This window comes from Panthera uncia, chromosome B1, assembly GCF_023721935.1.
Source record: "Panthera uncia isolate 11264 chromosome B1, Puncia_PCG_1.0, whole genome shotgun sequence".
NCBI classification, from domain to species: domain Eukaryota; kingdom Metazoa; phylum Chordata; class Mammalia; order Carnivora; family Felidae; genus Panthera; species Panthera uncia.
Window position 1 is genome coordinate 1,202,235 of NC_064811.1, and position 5,845 is coordinate 1,208,079.

Consider the following 5,845-nt stretch of genomic DNA (forward strand, 5'->3'; position numbering starts at 1 on the left):
CGCCGTGTCCTGTCTCCCTGTTCTGGCCACCACAGCCCACCTGCATCGCCCCCCGCGTCCCTGGGTGGGCTCCTCTGTGGGTCTTGGACCCCCAGCTGTTCCATTTGGGCTGAGGCCCACTGGGCACCTGCTGCACACCAGCGCCAGTGCCAAGCAGATGGGCATGCGTGGCCACACACGTGGACCTGGACCCACAGGCACCGTGGCCACTGCCAGTCCGCCTTCAGAGACCTGCTTCCTTGCCTGCCTGCCCTTGTTTTGAGGCCAGGGGAGCACAGAAGTTGGCCCGCTCCCCTGGAACAGCTGCCCCGGTGCTGAGCCCCCAAGGGCTCCCCTGCACTGTCCTGGGGATGGCTCTGGTGGGAGCTCCGTGGAGGCCCAGCCCGTGGACCCCCACGGAGCCTAGCCTGCCGTGGCCACCGGGAGAGGGAGGCGGCCCGGGCAGCCTGGGAAGGCTCCTCCGGGAAGGGAGGGCCGGCACGGTCCGCACGGTCCCCACGGTCTCCACCCAGCCTGCTGGGCCCCTCCCATAGCCTGAGCCCAGCTCCCGGGCACCAGAGAATTGGAATCTGGATAGGAGTGTTGTGCCTGTGTGGTAACGGGCCCGTAGTCACCCACCCATGAATAGTGCCAGGCAGGAGGCCAGGTGTGTTGGCAGCAGGTGAGTGGGGGTTTCTGGTCCGGTCGGCTCCCAGAGAGGGGCTCCCGGCTCTCCACCCCCAGCTTGTCCCTGTCAGGGTTCGTGCGCACACTTTCGCTCAGACCCTCCCTCTGGGCCTCTGAGCTCCTCAGGGCGGTGCTCCCACCCCGTGGCCTGTTCTGCCCTCGGTGCTTCTCCGCCTGCAAGTGCCTGGCCTGCAGGTGAGCATGCAGGTGTCTGGGCCACGGTGAGCAAACCAGAGTCCTACCTTGGTTGCGGTGGGAGGTTGAGGTAACCGTCTTGGCAGCGACAGTGTCTCTAAAACAGGCCAGGGAAAGACAAAGGGGTGCCGAAGCCATCTGAAGCCTAGGCCGGCTCTCGATTCTGGAAATGAGCGAGGTACACGGGGGTGGGGGGGGGCATAGCATCAGAATTCTAATGTCCTGGGGCCCCAGGATGGAGCAGAGGGGTGGCTGAGGCAAGTGCCTCTTCCCCCGGGGCCCGCCCAGAGGGTGCTGGTGTTCCGTTGGCTGGCTTCGGTGGGGATGCACCCTGTGTTCTCTGCTTGGGTGGTCAGATGTAGCAAATACAGATCTGGGACCGGCAAGTACTTTTCAGTATAGAAGGCACAAGTACTTCTAATGTAAGTACTCTTTAAGTAGAAGCGTGTCCCGTGCAATATTTCGGACTTATTTATACTACAAGTTATTCATATACCCAAAATTTAAATTTAGCTGGGCATCCTGTATTTTGTGGGCAGCCACAAGCCCTGGCACAAATTGGGGTTTCTGTTACTGTGAAAGATCAGGACGGCCAAGGGCTTGTCTCAGAAAGCCTCTCCTGGGAGCACCCTTGGGGAGGAAGTAGGGGCCCGAGCCCCGCAGGCAGGGCCTGGAGTGGCAGGTGCAGGGGCCAGGATGCTGCTGTTCCTGCCATGCTAGTCTTGGGGTATGTTCTGGACCCCTCAAGGTGACAGAGAGGTCCAGGGAGCAACTGGGTAGATGTGCCTGGGAAAGGGGCTGGGGAGAGAAGGTCAGGAACACAGGTGCTGGCCGAGACCCTGTGGCCTGGGGGCGGCCAGAGCAGAGGTGAGCGCTAAGAGGGAAGAGAGATGAGGGGCCCCACAGGAGAGGGGGCAGCCGTGAGGCAGGAAGAGCCCTGAGACAGGTGAGGGCTTCGGTTAGAAAGGAGGGGTCAACGTGTCACGTGTTGCTGAGGTCAAGCGAGGGCCAAGCCTGGTTCCGGACCACCAGAACAAACACCGGTCGTTGTCGCCCTTGGTAAGAACGGGGTCAGTTGTGGGTGGGGAAGGCCTGAATGGAGGTTTCGTGGCGGGCAGTGGAGGTGGGGAGAGTCGGCGCGGACAACTTGCAAGTTTAGTCTTGCGAGGCGAACAGCCGTCGCGGGGCTGGGACGTGGCTTTCCTGCGCATCTGAGGCACAGTCCATCAAGAGCACTTGCCGCGACTGTGTCCGCTAAGCAGTGAACTGGAAATGAAGTATCTCCACGACAGCTTTTGTGTTTTCTGGGCTTGGTGTTGCCTTAGTGTCTCAGTGCTGTCTGCTGTTGTCACATCCTTACCTTCGAGTCACTCCTCTGTCCCTTGCCAGGCCCTTGCCCTCCTGCTCCCAGCCAGCTGGGCACTCCTACTGCCCACTGCCTGCCCTGAAGGGGTAGAGCCCCGGTTTAGAGCCCTGCCTCCTAGACCTCGTGTCATTCTCCATGTTGCATGTCTTCAAGTATCTTCCTAGAAAGCACTGTGGTAAGCGAACTTTCTGAGCTGGCCCGTCTGAAGACAGCTTTTGCTTGCGTGTTCAATTCATAGCCCTTCCTACCGCGGGGCCTTTGCACAGGCTGTCACCACTCCGTGGAGTTACCCACTTGGCCTCCTCCTTGACCTGTTCAGTCTTGAGTCCCTTACAGCACCTTCCTTTGGTTTGTTTGTCCCAGTGTCCATCTCTTTCATTAGTTTATTTCCTGCCCCTCCCTCACTGGATTGGAAAGCCTCAGGACAACAAACAGGGCTTTTGTCCTTTTCAGGACCCAGTAGAGGGTGGGCACTCACTGAACCTGTGTGCAAGGGAAGGATGGGTGCTGGGGCATGAACTCTGGGTGAGGAGCTTGAGTAGTTTGGGTCCACCTGCCTCCAGCTGCTGGCAACCGCTGCCTGTCGGGAGCTTTGTTCCCTCCCCACCCAGGCAGCTCTGGGGACTGAAGGTCCACGCAGGGTGCTGGGCGGGCTTCACTCAGCACTCAGTCCCTTAGCTTGGGGCAATAATAATAATCACTATTGCGCCCCACCCCCTTTTCTCCTGGGGCAGCGCCTGTCAGTTGCACACGGCCTTCCCATCTCGTCTGTTTTTCTTCTTTTTTTCTTCCTACCCCCTGGTCTTTTGGTTCACTTCCCTGGAGACCCCTTGGCCTTCCTCCAGCACTCCCACCCACCTCTGTCGCTTCCCAGGCCCCTGTACCTCTGACTGCCAGCGAAGCTTCAGACTCAGTCCCCAGTTCTCCCCCCGCAGGGAGGGACCAGCTGGCCCTTGCCACATTCTCAGAGGACGTGGGTCTGCCCCCAGATGGACCCAAGGGTCCCTTCACCTGGGGTGAGGACTATTCTGCTAATGCACCATCCGGTGTTTGGCGCCCTCCCCCTGCAGCTTTTGGAGTCCGGGAGGGGTCTTGCCCCCCCCCCCCCCCCCCCCGCACGCCCCACCTCCCTTGGGCCCCTGCCTAGCTCTGACTGCAGTGTCCAGACCCAAGGGGCTCGGGGTGGGACTGCAGGTGGTCGGGGCAGCCTTGGCGTTGCGGGTGGGGAGGAGACTCCGGGCAGCAGCAGCCAGAGGGGTGCCCGGGAAAATGGGCGGGGAGAACAGACTGGCCCGACTTCGCCGACCCTTGATTTCTTTGTCTGTGAAATGGGTTCCTCATGCGGGCAGAGGGCACACAGGGGGCACCCTCACGTCACCCGGGAGGAAACGGGCTCATTGGCGGGCCTGGGAGCACTCTGCAGCCCGTGCAGGCTTCCCTTTAAGGCCACCCCTACTCAGAGTGCTAAAGCCCAGGCCATGACGTCTCCAACACCTTCCAGGTGGCTGTCCCTGGGGTCCAGCTCTGCCCCTTGCAAGCTGAGTCTGGCTGCCTCCTCCCCACCTCGTCCCAGCACTCTGTAGGGCCCTCTAGACCAGGAAGCAGCAGCATTAGGCTAGTCAAGCCATTATGGCCCGCGGCAGGGGTGGGGTGGGGGGGTGGTGGCTTTCAAGGACTTGGGCCACCAGGAGGGAGGAGCCTCTGCAGATGCAGAGCTGAGGGACCACCAGAATCAGGCTGAGTGGAAGTCCAGGTCCTTTTCTCCATTGGCTCTTGGGGGCCAGGGGAGGGGTAGCCTCAAGCCCAGGGTCTGGGGGTGAGGTGGGTTGGGTGGTAGCCAGCAAAGGCTGTGGCCCTACAGGGGCTGGGCCACTCTGCACCGAGGGACCTCTTCACACCAAGTCTGGGATCAGAGGTCAGGGACCAGGAGCTCCTGGACCCTGGACCCGGTCCTCCCTTCTCCTGGCCCCATCACAGCACAACAGTGTCCCCCAAATCCCTGATACGGTGTTCAAGGCTTAAGTCCCAAGCTCCACCACCCCTTCCTCTGAAGCCGCATCAGCTGCCCCTCTCCATTCCTTGTTTTTCCCGCCTGGACCCCTTGCTAATGGTGCTGGCTTTGCAACACTTCTGCCATCCACCTGGGCAACCTCAGGACACCCTGGAGCCTGGTCCCCCGGTGGCTGGTCCGAGCTTCCGGCAGCACTCAGGCAGCACACGGAGGGATTTCTGAGTGGATCTGTGTGCTCCTGTGAGAGGCTCCATGACTCCACTTTCCTCTCCTGGAGGACAACCGCCAGACAAATCCTCGCATCTGGGAAACATGATGTGAGCTGGCTTCCCGTTTGCCCCCTCCCGCCACGGCCCTCGCATTGGCGATCCTGGCCTCCGACCCGTTCAGCTCCTGGGTGCAGGGTCCTCCCCAGTCTGCGGGGGTCCCTTGGCATGACGCTGGCGAGGGCCAGTCCCCTTCCTTGCCTCTAGGTGGTCGTAGCGGCCTCGCTGGGCCCCAACGCAGGTCGAGGGTCCTTAGGCCTGGTGCCCCAGGTCTCGACTCCAACCCTGAGGGTGCGGTAAACTCGGCTCTAGGCTGCCCTGCGGGGTCACCGCGGGGAACGCGGGGGGACGCGGGAAAGGACGCGGGGAAGGGGAGCACAGTTGCAGGGGGGCTGGGTTCAAAGAGTTAGAGGGGGGATCTGGGACTACCTGTCCCGCACCCTCACCCTCACCAACCATCACACCCCCGGCCCGCAGCGCCGGCAGGCAGGTAGAGCTCGCGGGGACCGGGGAGACTCAGCAAGAACCACCCCCCCACCCCCCCGCCCCGCACCTGCACCGAGATCTTGGAGCGCATGCGCGGGCCGAGGAGGGCGGGGGGCCGGGCCGGGAGGGGTCCTGCGGGCCCAGCGCCCCCCGTGCCCGCTGCGGGAATTCGGTGTCGGAGCAGAAGGTTGCTGAGCTGCGCCCGGACGCGAGGGGCTGCGAGCGACCTGGGCATCAGCGCCTGCTCCGACCGCGCACCCGCGCGTCCAGCCCGTGTGGCCCCGGGCGCGGGTTCCCAGGGGCGCCAGGCCCGGGAAGCCGCGGCTCCGGTCCTCAGGGCCCCGGCCGGGCGTCGCATTCAGACAAAGGGGCAGGAGATGGAGATGGTTCCGTGACTGAGCCCGGCGGCCGAAGAGGAGGAGGACGCGGCGCTGCGGGCTCCAACGGCCCGGCCCCAGGACCCGACGCTCCCAGCCTCGCGCGGAGGGGTGGCGGCGCGGAGGTGCCGGGGCCGGGCGGGAGGAGCCCCGCCAGGAGCCCCGAGGAGCGCCCCCTCCGGGCCGGGAACCCCGGCCGCGCGCTCGCTCGTCCCCGGCCACCTCGCGGGGCTCGGCCGCTCCGTCGTGCCCCGGGCTGCCCCGCGCCGCCCCCGCCCAGGCGCACTCCCGCCGGCCGCCCGCACCGGCCGCGGCGCAGCGCCCAAGTGTGCCATCGGGCGGGCGCGGAGGCGGTGTCTGCTCCCACCCCCGAGATCACATGGTGACCCTCGGCAGCCAATGCAGTGGACGCTAGGACCCTGCGGGACCCCGGGCGCCGCGACTGCACCGGCGCCGCTGCATTATAAATACTTCTCCA